Genomic DNA, 17,359 nt, shown 5'->3' with positions numbered 1-17,359 from the left:
TTTGGTCATACACAAGCATCAGTCAATAGATGGACACCAGCTATCTTACTTGTTTTACACAAGTTTTGACTCTCTACTCTTGACAAGTTTTTATGCTTCTTTGTGGTGATTTCAATGTCTGGAAGAAGAACATAATAGAAATATTGCAATTCTAAAAAAGTCTCTCTGTCAGAAATATGCTAGTGTTATAGAAATCAGCTAAATTTAGGAAATGACAAAATTATTTACTCTCTGTACACCCTCGTAATTATTTTTATTTTTAATAAATATATTTAAAATAACATTAAATAATTAAAAATTGTGTAACCATCTGGAATTATAGGAGAAGGGGCAGGTGATTAATGGATAGTATTGTTTAATAAAAGAAATGCTGGAATTCAAAGGCATAAATGTGCCTGGTTTTAACCATAAGCCATGGACAGACCACTTCATCTTTCTGAGACAGCTTTTCATCATAGAAAAATTTTCAAAATTAAATATCTCATGTAGTTTTAAAAATCAATAAAACTTGTTGGAAAAGTGCTTTTTAATCTGTAAACTGTTTTCTAAAGGTTAACTTATTTTTGTGCATATAACTATTTTGAGTTTTAAAATTGTATGTATTTTAATCAATTTTATCAAGTATAATTACAATACAACAAAATGTAACTACCAGTGATGTCAAAAACATGTTGGTGTGAGGGGCCTCCTTTATCCTTCCCTTTTAAACCACAACAGGTTAAACAGATAAAATCCAGTGGAAGATTCCCAGTCTAACACACAGCACATCTGAGAGCTCTGCACATCAGAGCCATTTGAGGTGGATGAATCAGGTGAGCAAGGGAGTTAAAAAGGAAGAGGAGTGGCGATAGATGCTAAGAACACAGCCCAGAGCTCCTTGCAGGACTCAGGGAGAAAGGAAGAATTAGGTTGCTGTGTATACTCTCTATACCCTGAGCATTCCAGCCAGTGATCAGGGTAGAGGCCAGAGTGAAGACAGACTAGAGAGATGAGACTTCTGAGTTCTAGCAACTGACACTGTCAGGTAGAAAATGGAGTCACAGAGCCTGGCCGCCTCCCTGCACCCTCCCAGAAGTAGCAGTGGGCCCAGGAGAATCTGCAGCAGCGAGCATCCAGCTACAGAGCTGGGAGTCTGCAGCCTGGGAACTGAGCATACAGCTCAGTGGCAGACACACTCTGCGGCTGATCCCAGTGATGGGTGGAGATACAGAGGCAGGGAATCTGAAGCCTGGTCCTCACCATTACTTGGAGGAAAAGAACCACAGGCACACCTGTGGCCTCTCTCAAGCCATCCCACACCCACCCATCCAGGCTGATTCTGGCAAAGATACTTGGGTACCTCGGGTAGCACGACACTGCATCTGCTACTGGGGAAACTCCAGGACATCAAGGGATCTGAACTCCATCTCTTAACACATTCTCCCACAGAGGTGGAGCCCTGAGACCAAGACTACTGGACCACAGAGGATACACACAAATTCCAAGGAAAAAAGGGGCATTTTTAGTATCACAGCGGTGATCCAAGAGTCCTGGACAGTGCAGGAGGCTTGTGCACTAACTACTGTAAAACAAAAGAAAAAATTCTTATCAACCTGCTAAAGAGGCATTACTCTTCAAGACAATGTGATCTTTAAATAAGCAGAGTACATTCCCATAAATGTCTAGGTGGACTATAATCTATCAAATACTATGAATAACCAAGCTAACAAGGCAGCTCATATAGAAAATGAAAAATCTTCAGGAAATGTTATTTAAATGACATAGAATTCAAGATCACAGTCCTGAAAAAACTCAGTGAGATGCAAAAAAACTCAGATAGATGGTTTAATGAAATCAAATAAAATCAATAAACAAAAGTAATACTTTACCAAACAAATTGAAACTTTAAAAAAGCACCAAGTAGAACTCTGGAACTGAACAACTCAATAAAGTAGATGAAGAATGAAATAGCAAGCTTAGAAAATAGAGCTGACCAGGTGGAGACATAATTAGAGATATCAAAGGCAGAAATCTGAAAAATGATACATATGGAAGAGAGAGGCTTGAGAGTGAAAATAAAAAAAAGGGAAGCACTCCACAAGAAATATCTGACACCATCATAAAGCGCAACACAAGAATAATGGGCATACCAGAAGGAGAAGAGAAGGAGAAGGGAACAGAGAGGCTAGTTAAACAAATAGTCCATGAAAATTTTCCACATCTATAGAAAAAACTGGATTCTCAAATCCAAGAAGCAAACAGACACCTAATTATCACAAACCAAAAAAGGTCTTCTCCAAACGGTATGTTAAAACTGTCATAAATTAATGACAAAAAAGAATTCTCAAGACAGGCAGGAAAAAGAATATGATAACCAATAAAGGAAAATCCATGAGATTATCATCGAACTTTTAAGCAGAAACTCTCCAAGCTAGGAGGGAGTGGAATCAAATATTCAAACTATTAAAAGAGAGAGATTACCAGCAAAAAAATAATATATCCAGCAAAGTTCTCTTTTAGATATGAAAGAGAGATAAAGACCTTTTCAGACATACAGAAGTTGAGGGAATTTTCTACCACAAAGCTGCAATACAGGAAATACTAAAGGAGGTCATTCTACCTAAAACGAGAGGACAAAAAGATACAATACTATGAGCAAGATGACAGACAGAAACAGAAAAATCGCAATCTGTATTTAAAATAGGGTATTATAAACTTAAATATTACATATTGGTTAAAGGAGGTAAACACATTTTAAATTGCAACTCAGAGATGAACTCACAGCATAAATAGATATAATTTGAGACAACAGAAACAGTAAAGAGGTTGGGATAAATGTCTGAATCCACAAAGGGAAATAGAGATAAGGCACACACAGAAGAACAAGGACTACCACGTGTACAAAACTTTCATTTATATAAACTTTATGGTAACTACACAAACAAAAAGAATCTGGAACTGGAGCACATAGCATAAAAAAAGATGGAACAGAGGAAAAATCACAGAACACCACCAAATTAAAATAATAGATAGACACACAAGGGTAAAGAAACAATAGAGACACTAGAAAACAAAATATAAAATAGCTATAGAAAAATCTTATATAACAATGATTAACCCTGAAAGTACACAAACTGAACTCATCAATAAAAAGGCACAGAGCAGCAGATTGGATCAAAACATAAAACCCAATTCTATGTTGCCTTCAAGAGACACATCTCAGCTGCAAAGACAAATATAAACTCAAATGAAAAGGTGGAAAATGATACTCTAAATAGCATTCAGAGAAAGTGGGTGTAGCCATACTTATATCAAAAGAAACAGACTTCAAGATAATAAAGTTAACAAGAGACAAAATGGAGACTACATAATGATAAAAGGGACAATACAGCAAGAAGACATAACACTTATCAATATATATGTTCCCAATCAGGGAGCACCAAAATATATAAAGCAACTACTCACAGAACTAAAGGGAGAAACTGACTAACACATGATTATAGTAGGGGACTTAAATGCCCCACTTTCAGCTATGAATAGGTCATTTAAACAGAAGATCGATAAGGAAATATCAATCTAAACTGACATACTAGACCAATTGGACATAATTGATATTTACAGAGCCTTTAATCTCCAAAACACCAAATACACATTCTTCTCTAGTGCACATGGAAAATTCTCAAGGATGGACCATATGTTGGGACACAAAACTAGCCTCAACAAATTTAAGAAGACTGAAATCATATCAAGCATATTCTCTGACTACAATGCTTTGAAACTAGAGATCAACTGCAAAAAAAAAAGTAGAAAACCTAACAAACATGGAGATTAAACAACATGCTACTAAAGAATGACTGGCTTATAAAAATAAAAGGAAAGATCAAGAGATGCATAGAAACAAATGAGAATGGAAGTACAACATATCAAAACTTTTGAGATACAGTAAAGTGGTAATAAGAGGACAGTTCATATCATTACAGACTTATCTCAAGAAATAAGAATAATCTCAATAAACAACCTTACATCTTTAAAAAGCTAGAAAAAGAAGGGAAGCCCAAAGTCTGCCGAAAGAAAGAAATGATAAAAATTAGAGCAGAATTAAATAAAATTTAGAACAAAAAAAATCTTGAAATTATTATGCTAAGTGAAATAAGTCAGACAGAAAAAGTTGAAAACCATATGATTTCACTCATATGCAGGATATAAAACTGAAACCAACAGACACATATGACAAATAGAGACTCATAGACACAGACAATAGTTTAGTGGTTACCAGAAGATAGGGGGTAGGATGAGGTAGATAAGGATAAAGGGAGTCTAATATGTGGAGATGGAAGGAGAGTTACCTTTGAGTGGTGAACACACAATGCAATATACAGATGTATTGTAGAATTGTACACTTGAAACCTATATAATTTTATTAATGAATGTCACTCCAATACATTTAATATAAAAAGAATAAATTAATGCAACAAAGAGCTAATTCTTTAAAAAGATCAATAAAATTGACCAATCTCTGTCTAGATTCAGAAGGAAAAAACAATCCACAAATGCATAAAATCAGAAATGAAAGATAAATTACGACAGATAGCACCAAAATACGAAGTCTCGTACAAAAATACAATGAAAGACTGTATGCCACAAAATTAAATAACCTAAAAGAAATGGACAAGATCTGAAAAAATACAACCTTCCTAGTCTGAATCACAAGGAACTAGAAAATTTAAAAGGACCAATCAGAAGTAAGGAAATTGCAACAATCATCAAGAACCTACCAAAAAAGTAAAAGTCTAGGACCAGATGGCATTACTAGTGAATTCTACCAAGCAGTCAAAGATGATTTAATACTTGTTCGCAAACTTTTCCGAACTGAAGACAAGGCAATATTTCTTCATTTTATGAGGCCAACATTATCCTGATACTAAAATCTGCTACAAATAACATACACACACACACACACAAACACACAAACCAAAAAAGCTATAGACCAATATCTCTGATGAATGCAGATGCAAACATTTTAAACACAATACTAGCAGGTTGCATACAATACACTAAAAAGGTTATAATTACACTACAAAGTGACAATAATCGTAACCGCATTGTCATGCTAAACAACAAGCACACAGACCAATGGAGCAGAATTGAGAGCCCAGAAATAAACCCTAGTAATATGGACAAATAATTTTTGACAAAGGAGCCAAAAACATACAATGGAAAAAAGAAACCTTCTTCAATAAATGGTGCTGGGAAAATTGGAAAGCCACATGCAAAGGACTGACACTAAACTGCTATCTGTCACCATACACCAAATGTCTTAAAGACCTGAATGTAAGACTTGAATCAAACATTGCATAGAAGAAAACATAGGAACTAAACTTATGGACCTTAGATGTAGGGAGGATTTTATGAATTTGACCTCAAAGGCAAGGGAAATAAAAGTAGAAAAAATAGATGGGACTAGATCTAACTAAAAAGCCTCTGCACAGCAAAAGGAAGCATTGACAAGACAATAAGGCAATCTGAATGAGAGAAGATATTTGCAAACAATGCTTCTGATAAGGGGCTAAAATCAAAGATATATTTTAAAAACTCATAAAACTCAACAACAACAAAAAACAAACAATCCAATTAAAAAATGGACAGGGGACTTGAGTAGACATTTCTCCCAAGAAGATATACAAATGGCCAACAGACATATAAAAAGATGCTCAATTTCACTAGCTATTAGGGAAATGCAAATCAAAACTACAAAGAACTACCACCTCACACCTGTTAGAATGGCTATTATCAACAAGACAAGTAGTAACAAGTGTTGGAGGAGTTGTGGGAGAAAAGCAACCTCGTACACTGCTGGTGGGAATGTAAATTGGTATAGCCACCATGGAAAACAATATGGAGGTTTCTCAAAAAATTAAATCCTTCTGGGTATGTACAGCAAAAATTTGAGAACATCTATCTGTTAAGATATATGCACTCCAAAGATTATTGTAGTATTATTTATGATGGCCAAGACATAGAAACAACTGAAGTATCCTTCAATAGATGACTGGATAAAGAAGATGTGGTGCATATATACAATAGAATATTACTCTGCCATAAGAAGAGGTGAAATACTGTCATCTGTTACAACATGGATCAATTTGGAGATTATCATGCTAAGCGAAATAAGTCAGAAAAATTTCAGATTCGTATGATTTTGCTCATATGTGGGATATAAAACTAAAAGTAACAAACAAACAGGACAATCAAAGACTCATTGACACAGACAGTGGATTAGTTGTTACCAGAGGGAACGGGGGAGGGGGAGAGTTTGATAGGGATAAAAGGGGTCAAATATATGGTGAAAAGGAAATCTAACTTTGGGTGGTGAACACAAAACATAATATACATATGGCACATTATTGTATTATACACTTGAAACTATGATTTTATTAACCAATGTCACCCCAATAAATTTAATAAAAAAGAACCATATGATTTCACTCATATGTGAGATATAAAACAGAAAGCAACAAATGAATGGAAAAAAAAAACAAGAATCTCATAGACAACAGTATAGTGGTTATCATAGAGGAAGATTATTTGGGGGAGTTTGAAGAGAGTAAGGAGATTAAATATATGGCAATGGGAAGAAACTAAACTTAGGGTGATGCACTTACAATGCAATATACAAATGATGTATTATCATATTGTACACTTGAAACTTATAAAATCTTATTAATCAATGTCACTCCAATAAATTTAATTTAAAAAGACTCTTTTAAGAGGGTGAATAGGAAACTTATAGACTAGAAGAAAACATGTAAACTACATATCTGACAAAGAATAATATCTAGAACATAAAACAGACTTTTGAATTTTAATAATAATAATCCAATTAGAAATGAGCAAAAGACATGACCTTTTTAATGAAGAAAATATATAGATGGCAAATAAGCACATGAAAAGATATTCAATATCATTAACCATTAGAGAAATGCAAATTAAAAAAATGAGATATAACTACACACACATCAGGATAACTAAAAGAAAAAAATAGTGAAGAGAATGTGGAGAAATCATATGTTTCATATATGCCTGTTGGGAATATAAAATGGAATAGCCATTCTAGAAAGGATCTAGCAGTTGTGCCTCAAATTGTATCCCAGAGAATAAAAACTTATGTTCACATGAAAAACTATAGCTACTAACAGCAAATTTAGTTATAATAACCCAAACTGGAAATGATCAGAATATTATTCAACAGGTGAATTTTAGAACAAACTTTGATAAATCTGTACCATAGTATACTACTTAGCAATATAAATAAATAAATGAGCAATTGATACATTGCACAACTTGGATAGACCTCAACAGAATTATAGTGAGTGAAAAAAGCCAGTATCAAAAGGCGACATAATAAATTATTCTATGTGTATAACATTCTCGAAATAACAAAAATGTAGACATGGAGAACAGATCAGTGGCCGTCAGTGGTGAAGAAAGGCGGAGAGAGTGAGGTTGCTGTGACTATGAAAGGTAAATATGAGGGGGTCCTGTGATGGAACCATTCTGTGTCTTGACTGTGCTGTTGGTCACACAAATTAGACGTGTAAAAAAAAATTGTATAGATGTAAATACACAAACACACCAAAATAAGTAAATATTACACTGGCGAAATATGAACAAGGTTGCATCAACTCCTGATTGTAATTGGGGAAAAGTATGTGAAGCATGTATGGGATCACTCTGTATTACTTCTCATAACTGCATGTAAATTTTTATTTCAAAATTAAAAGTTGAATAAAAGGTAGTTGAGGGCTCTACATACTACTTCTAGGTTCTCCTGGGGAGATGGGAAGTCAAAATATGATTGATTTTTCCAAAGTATAAAACCATGAGTCTATACTGATATAAATGAGTGAAAGGGAAAGAAGGAAAGAAAGAAAGGAAGGATGGACAGAGGAAGGAAGGAAGGAAGGAAGGAAGGAAGGAAGGAAGGAAGGAAGGAAGGAAGGAAGGAAGAAGGAAGAAGAAGGAAGGAAGGGTGAGAGGAAAGGAAGGAGGAAGGAAGGAAGGAAGGAAGGAGGGAGGGAAGGAAGAAGGAAGGAAGGGAGAAAGGGATGGAGGGAGAAGAAAGGAAAGGAGAAAGAAAGAGATGAAAGAAGGTGATAAGGAGGCAGGGATAGACAAGCTTCTATGTGGAAGAATTCCAAGTGCTTTATGTAGGTACCCTGTCTCTCAGGAAGGTGGAGCTGGAACTCCCTTCTCCCTTGAGTGTGGGCTGCATTAAGGACTTGCCCTCAAAGAACAGGGTATGAAAGAGGGAGTAGTGTAACTTTACAGCAGAGAAACCTGGCAAACTCCAGCTCAGCCAAGCGACCAAACTAACATCATCAGCAACAAGTCATGTAGACATCCTATACCCCTTACATGACATGATGATAAGGGCACTTTACCTCTACAATCTTTCTCCCCGACACATGTAACATTAGTCTAACCCTGAGCAAAAATGTCAGACAAGCACAAATCCAGGGATATTCTATCAAATACTGATCAGTACACCTCAACTCTACCAAGGCTGTTGAAATAATCTGAGAAACTCTCAGAGCCCAGAGGAGCTTAAGAAGATATGCTGATGTATAGGATGTGGTCTCCTGAAGAGAAAAAGGACATTAGAGGAAAATGAGTGGAATCTGAATAAAGCACAGGATTTAGTTAATATTACTGTACGGCTATGGGTTCCTTCTTTGTACTAAAAACCAGTGTTGGTTCCATAGTAACGAAACATGTTAACAAGAGGGGAAATGGGGAGAGTGGCCTGCTGGGACCAAGTGTGCTGTCTTTGCAGCTTAGCTGTAAACCTAGAATCCTTCAAAAATTAAAAGTTTATTTTAAATATTACTAATCTTTTGGCATCTAGTCTGATGAACGAGTTCAACTTTCTGTGGACAAAAAATAAACCCTCTCCACATCAATGGGTCTCCTATTTTCTTTAATTCTTCAAGGCCCTTGCTGAGTCTGGCTTCACCAGTGTGGCCAGTTGAATACGCTAATTCTAATACCTTTCCTGTATTTCACAATGTCCATCGATCATAGAAGCTTTGCCCCTGGGTAGGGTTGGTGCAGTAACTCAGTGCCCAGATCATACTCTGCTCTCCTGAGCTGGGTGCCCATTGTGCATCTCACTCTGTCCATGTTCCAACATCATTCCCATCCATCCACACAGCTTCCGTGTCCAATAAAAATTATGGATGACTCACTTTTCTATATAGCCATGTTGGTGCATCTGCCTTGATCTCATACACAACTCCTCATTCTCGAATTTCCCTCATTCCTTATTCTCATTCATTCTTAATATCCTTTAAGACCAAATTCAAATTATATTTGTCCAATGAAACCATTCTTTGCTCATCCACTAATTTTTCATCTTCACAAATTAACCCTTACTTTCACATGTGCTTGCAGCAATGTCTATATACTTTTATTGCTGTGATATCTCCCATATTATAATCTCTTTTTAATTTTTCAGCCTCCCTTATTTTATCAGGCTTTGGTGGATTTACTTTTTTTCCATTTTGAATTCCCAGCACATAGAGTAGCATTTGTTGATTTTAATAAAATTTGATTTAATTAATAGTGTTAAATAAGTGCCTACAAGAAATAAGACAGTCTACCATGCTAGGGAACAAAAAGATTGAGAAGCAAAACCCTGTGCTTCTATAGTATAAAATATAATCAGCAAATGTGAGAGTGGTAAAAAGTTAATAACAGGACAATGTAGGTATGATACATTAAAGAAGGAGATGTCACAATTAACTAAAGAAAATATGTTGATATTCACTGTGGAAACAAAGGAAACTTCACTGAGAAGGCAAGACTTAAATTTGAAAGTAGAAAAGAAATTTTAAAAATCAATATGTTGCTTAATCATTATATGAGATTAAGAATTAAAAAGTCAAAGAAAATTCCAAGTTGAATCTCTGGAGAAATTATAGTAGTGCTGACCAAAACAACCAAAAGAAAAATCTGAGTTCATTTTTAAAAGCTCTAATTATATCCTGGGGAGAAGATTCCTCTAGGACACCACACCTGGGTGCCTCAGTCCTTAATGGGAATCTGGCGGGGCTGAGCCATGGAGCAGCATCACTCAGGCTGACCAGTCACTCACCTGGACCCACAGCACTGGGCATTAGGGTGATCCCAGCCCTGCTCAGAAGCCGACAGCCTGAGACAGGACAGCCTAGCAAGACCCACTCATTCATGCCCTTCCTACACAAGTGGTCTACTCATTCTTCCTTAACAACATACTCAGTACAAATGGTCAGAAGGAATTTTAAATATTTTAAATATTTTACACTTTCTAAGAAATTATAGTGACTGAACACAAATTACAAGGTAAGTGTCTTGACAGGGAAGTAACCCAACTTTTCCAGATTGTGAAAATTCACTCATAATGCCAACTCTACAGTTGTCTATCAATAGTGTTTGTGAGGCTCAGTCTTGGTAAACAGAGACTTTACTCAGGAGTCGGAAAGCATTATTTATCTATGTGACCTGGCAGGTTGTGTGCAATTTTCCAGATATCATTGCTCAAGTGGACATCACCATGCCTAGCCTCCTCCCATAAATCCCAATGATATAAAGTGTTGGAAAGTGTTTTGAAGCCAGTAAAGTCATCGTGCAAAATAAAATAATGCCTTTAGGGAGGAAAATGACTTTAGTGCTAAAAGTATCTGGTGTGATCCAGGCTTGAAATCCAGAGTCCAAAAACTTGGGTTCCAGCCCTAAGCTTATTGTGTGTGTAACTCATTTTGACTGAAGGCAACATTCTAGAAGGAGAGAGAAAAGGTGAAACTCAGCAAACACAGTTTCTTCCATGGTAAACCTCACAGTGTAAAGGGTGAGACAGACGCTAACACATGTAAGCACAAATGGTGATTAAATTTAGTTTTCTATTCGGGTTGTAACGAATAGATTTGGAATGAGAGTTTATAAGAACAGAACTTCACCAAATCTGGGGATGCCCCAAAGCCTCAGAATCAACACTTGAGCCAGAAGTGAGAGGCTATGGGACATAGCCCTTAAATCACAGAGCCCTGATTTCCTTCTGTGCAAAGTTAGAGAATTTTCAAAGGTCTGGTCTTTCTGAAATGTAGGTTTCTCACCATCTAATGACACTTGATCAGGCACAGAAACCCACTGACTGCACTGAGACTCATGTTAGGTGGGAGATGATAAGATGTGTGCGGGCTAATTTTGCTATTAAAATTGTGTTTTCCTTCTATCTTCAACTATCTGCACCTTCCAAACCAGACTAACTCAACAAACCAATCAAATATCCAGTGACATGAGGTAGATCTGATGAGTATGTGATCTTCTGATTTGAAGGCGATCAATACAGCCTGCTCAGATGAAAACTGGGTATGTAGATGGGTGACTACTCCTTGCTCTGCGAACCCACAGAGGTCTGCCGGTTCTTCACAGGAAGTTTCAGCCTCGTAGTGGAAGAGCAAAGAGAGAACAGACAGAGTTTTCGTTGTTGTTATCACAACATCTGCATTCCAAACTGATCACTATTTTTGGTGAACAAATCTAAGTCAAGTGACTGCATGGAAGCAGTGATTTGAAGTCAAATTGTGTGAGAATTAGAAAAGTAATCAATGACCTAATATTTGAGCCAGCTCTTTTTAAGGATGGAGTACTGGGTGGAGGGGCAAAGGCTTTTTTAGGCTTTTTTGTAAAAAAGCAAAATAAACTTGGATCTTGCTGTTCATACCTACACACACACATCAGAGGAGGGGAGATAGCCTAACAATGTAGAAATGATATCTTCAATAATTTTATTAACATATGGTGTCAAAGATTATAAAGAAGGTAAAAGAATAGGATATTGGAGTATTCTACTACTAATTTGTTAGGATGGTTTTAAAGTCAAGGTTTAATGAAAAAAATTGTCAAGTTTTTGTAACTAATGCAAAGGGCATATAATTTCTTTCTATAATCTGTTGTAATGTTAATCTTGCTTCCAATTAAATGTAAATGTTTATAGATTTTTTTATCCACTCATAATTAATTTGCTCTTTTTAAAGAATTTTAGTAATTATTTTCATGAGTAAAATTTGCTTACATTTGTCTTATTTGTACTTTTTTTGTCAAGTTTTGTAACGAGGCCATATGAGCCCATAGGAGAAGATGGGTGTGTTCTCCCTTGTTTTAAACCCAGCAAGAATTTCTGTAGATGTTTACATGGCTGTACAAATATCAGGGGGGAAGGTGGTATACAGGAAAAAATGTCTAAAAAGGAAAAATTTGGTAAGCCTGAGGGAAAGAAGTTTAATGTTTTCCCTGTTCCCACCATGCACACAACTGCTATGGCTAGTGGTTAAAGACAGTATACATTTTATAAGAGCAGGAACCTACAAGGCCATTTAGAATTAAAAAATTCACCCTATTGATACTTAATCCAAATTTACTTTAAAACATGTAAATACAATGAGTTTTATCCCTGGATAGAATAAGGCTAATTAGATGAAAAGCTAAATAATCATAAGTGTGTATAACACAAAGCACATTCCTAATCATTGATTTCTCCTTAAATTATGATGCCCAGAACCAGAAGGTTTGGGTAAACCAGAAGCATTTTTCTAAATTTTAATTTTTCAATTAGTATTAACATACAATATAATTTTATGTTAGTCTCAGGTGTACAGCATAGTAATTAGATCTTTATATAATTTATAATGTAATTTCTCTGATTAGTCTAGTACTCACCTGGCACTATGTTGTTACAAAATTATTGACTATATTCTTTATGGTGTACTTCACATCTTTGTGTCTATTTTATAACTACAAATTTGTACTTCTTAAGCCCTCCACCTTTTTCATTCATCCTCCCAATGCCTCTCCCATCTAGCAATGATCAATTTATTCTCTGTATCTGAGTCTGTTTCCATTTTGTTTGTTCACTTATTTTGTTCTTTAAATTCCACACATATGTGAAATCACATGTATTTTTCTGTATCTGTCTGACTTATTTCTCTTAGCATAATACATTCCAGATCCATCCATGTTGTCACAAATGGTAAGATTTAATTTTTTAAAATATTACATTGTACATATGTACCACATCTTCTTTATCTGATTGTCTATTGATGGGCACTTAGGTTACTTCCATATCTTTCCTATTGTAAATACCATTGCAGTAAACAAAGGGATGAATATCTTTTTGATTTATTATTCTTGTTTTCTTAAATACCAAGAAGTGGAATTTTTGAGTCATAAGATATTATTTTTAATTTTTTTGAGGAACCTCTAAACTGTTTCCATAGTGGCTACAGCCATTTGTAATCCCACCAACAGTGCATGAGGCTTCTGTTTTCTCCAGATCCTCCCTAACACTGTTTTGTGATTTATTGGTGATAACCATCCAGACAGATGTGAAGTGATATCTCATTGTGCGTTTAATTTGCATTTCTTTGATGACTAGTGACATTGACTATCTTTTCATATGTCCATTGGCTATCTGTATGTTTGCATTGAAGCAATCCTTATTCTGGTCCATTGATCATTTGTTATTGAATTGTTTGTGGAACTTTTTCTTTGTGTTTAGTTGTAAGAGTTCTTTATAAATTTTAGATATTAACCCCATATCAAATGTAACACTGGCTAATATCTTCTCCCATTCAATAGGTTTTCTTTTCATTTCGTTGATGGTTTCTTTTGCTGTGCAAAACCTTTTTAGTTTTACGTAATCCCATTTGTTAATTTTTTTCTTTGTTTCCCTTGCTCGAAGAGACATATCAGAAAAAAATATATAAGGAACAGCAATGTCAGAGATTTCACTGCTTATGTTTTTTTTCTAGGGGTTTAAGGTTTCAGATCTTACTTTTAAGGCCTTTATCGATTTTGAGTTTATTTTTGTCTTTGATGTAAAAGAGTGATCCAGTTCTATTTTTTTCCATGTATTTGCCCTGTTTTCCCAACACCATTTATTGAATTAACTGTCTTTACCTTCTTATATCTCCTTAATGCCTTTGTAATAGATTACATAATCATGTAGGTGTGGGTTTATTTCTAGGCTCCCTATTCTGTTCTCTTGATAAATGTGTCTGCTTTTATGCCAGTACCATGTTGTTTTGATTACTGTAGCCTTACAATATAATTTGATGTCAGATTGTGTGACACCCCCAACTTTGTACTTTCTCAAGATTGCTATGGCTACTCAGAATCTTTTATGATTCCATATAAAATTTAAAATTATTTGCTCTAGTACTGTGAAAAATTCCATTGATATTTTGATAGGGATTGCATTGAATCTATAGATTGCTTTGGGTAGTATTGATATTTTGATGACGTTAAATTTTTCTACTCATGAGTATAGCATATGCTTTCATTTATTTGTGTCTTTTTAAAATTTAATTTTTAAATAGCTTATAATTTTACAACTACATGTCTTTACCTCCTTAGTTAAATTTTTTCTAAATATTTTTGATGCAATTGTCAATGAGACTGTTTTCTTAATCTCTTTCTGATAGTTCATTATTGGTGTATAAAAATGCAACCATTTCTGAATATTAATTTTGTATCCTGCTGCTTTACTAAATTCATTTATCAGTTCTGATTCTGTGTGTGAGGTGTGTGTGTGTGTGTGTGTGTGTGTGTGTGAAATCTTTGAGATTCTCTACATATACTATCATCTCATCTGCAAATAATGACAATTTTACTTCTTCTTTTCCAATTTGGATGTCTTTATTTCTTTTTGTTGTCCGATAGCTGTGGCTAAAACTTCTTTATTTGTTAAATGTATTTGGGGTGAACTCTTCTACTCTTATCTACCTCCCCTTTCCCGCTCTTCCCTCTGCTAACCACTAAACTATTGTCCATGTCCATGAGTCTCTGCTTGATGTCATGCTGGTTTGATACTTTCGGTTTTATATCCCACATATGAGTGAAACCATATGGTTCTCAACTTTTTCTGTCTGACTTATTTCATTTAGCATGGTAATCTAAAGATCCATTCTTGTGTTGCAAATGGCAGTATTTCGTCTATTATTATGGCTATGTAATATTCCATGGTATATATGTACCAAATTTTCTAATACTATGTTAAATAAAAATAATAAAGGTAAACATCCTTTTCTTGTTCCTGATCCTAAGGAAAACAATTTTAGCCTTTCTCCACTAAATATAATGTTAGCTGTGTGTTTGTCATATATAATCTTTATTTTGTTGAGATATGTTTTCTTTTTTCTAATTTGCTAGGAGTTTTTATCACAAAAAGATGCTAGATTTTGTCAAATGATTTTTCTGCATCTATTTATACGATCATATGGTTCTATCTTCCAATTTGTTAATGTGGTATGTCACACTTATTGGTTTGTAGATATTGAACAAAACTTGCGTTCTAGGAATAATTCCAACTTGATCATGGTGTATGATATTTCTAATGCATCACTGAATTTGGTTTGCTAATATTTTGTTGATGATTTTTGCATCTAAGTTCATCAAGGGTATTGGCCTATAATTTTCTTCCTTCCTTCCTCCTTCCTTCCTTTCTTCCTTCCTTCCTTCCTTCCTTCCTTCACTACTATTCCTTCCTTCCTTCCTTCCTTCCTTCCTTCACTTCTTCTTCCCATTATTCCTTCCTTCAGCTAAGCCTTCCTTCCTTCCTTCTATATTCTATTTCTTTCTTTCTTTCTTTCTTTCTTTCTTTCTTCCTTTCTTTCTTTCTTTCTTTCTTTCTTTCTTTCTTTCTTTCTTCCTTTCTTTCTTGTGACATCTTTGTCTAATTTTGGAATCAGGGTAATGGTGGCCTTATCAAATGAGCTTGGGAAGCTTTCCATTTCTTGATTTTTAAAAGTAGTTTGAGAAGAATAGATATGAATCGTTCTCTGAATGTATGGCAAAATTCACCAGTGAAGCCATCTGGTTCAGGACTTTTCTTTCTTGTAAGTTTTTGATTACTGCTTCAATTTTGTTAGTAGTAATTGGTCAATTCAGATTTTCAGTTTCTTCTTGACTCAGTTTTGGAAGATTTTGTATTTTTAAAAATTTATGCCTTTTCCCCAAATTATCCAATTTGTTGGCATACATTGCTTGTAGTATTTTCTTATAATCCTTTATATTTCTGTGGAGTCAGTTGTCACTACTCTCTCATTTCTGAATTTATTTTAGTTCTCTCTTTTTTTCTTGATGAGTACATAAGACCTGAAACAATAAATTATATAGATGAAAACATATGTACTAAACTCATGGACCTCAGATTTAGAAAGATGGAAGTTTAACTTTGGGTGGTGAACACACAATGCAATATACATATTATGTATTATTGAATTGTACACTTGAAACCTACATGATTTTATTAATCAATATTGCTTTAATAAAGTTAATTAACAATTTAAAAGTTTAAATATATTTTACAAAGTTTATCAATCTTGTTTATCCTTTCTAAGGATTAGCTCTTGGCTTCGTTGATCTTTTGTACTGTTTTTCAGACTCAATTTTGTTTATTTTAGTCTGATTTTTTTCTACTCACTTTTGTCCTGTTTTGCTTTTTTTTTTTTAGTTTCTTTAAGGGTAAGGTTAGATTTTTTTATTTGAGATTTTTCTTTTTATTTAGGTAAGCCAGTATTACTGTGAATTTCCGTCTTAGCAGTGCTTTAGCTCTGTTCCATAGATTTTGAGACTTTGTATTTAATTTTCACTTGTATCAACATATCTTTTGATTTCTTCCTTGATCTCATTGACAACACGTTCCTTGTTTAGTAGCTTGTTATTTACCTTCTACGTGTTTGTGTGTTTTTCAATTTTTTCTTGTAATTTATTACTAGCTTCATAACATAGTGGTTGGAGAAAATTCTTGATATGAATACAGTCTTTTAAATTAATGGAGGATTGTTTTGCTACTTAACATATGGTCTCGTTTGGAAAATGTTTCATGTGTACTTGAGAAGAATGTATGTTCTGCTGCTATGTGGTGAACACTCTAAAAATGTCAATTAAGTACATCCAGTCTAGTGTCTCATTTAAGTTTGCTGTTTCCTTGTTGATTTTTTATTTGGTAGATCTGTCCATTGGTGTCACTGGGATGTTAAAGTCTCCTGCTATGAGTGTATTACTGCCAATCTCTACCTTTACATTGGTCACATTTGCTTTATATATTGAGGTGCTGCTATGTTGGGTGCATAAATGTGTTCTAGGACTATATTCTTTTGTTGGATTGATTCCTTTATCATTATGTAAAGTCTTTCTTTGTCTCTTATAGCCTTTATTTTAAAATCATTTTATCTCATATAAGTTTTGCGACACCAGCTTTTTAAAAATTTTAATTTGCATGATATCTTTTTTCATCTTTACTTTCAGTCTTCGTGTGTCTTTCAATTTGAAGTGGGTCTCT

Source organism: Pteropus medius, unplaced genomic scaffold (genome assembly GCF_902729225.1).
Source record: "Pteropus medius unplaced genomic scaffold, Ma_sr-lr_union100, whole genome shotgun sequence".
NCBI classification, from domain to species: domain Eukaryota; kingdom Metazoa; phylum Chordata; class Mammalia; order Chiroptera; family Pteropodidae; genus Pteropus; species Pteropus medius.
This window is presented reverse-complemented; position numbering follows the sequence as displayed.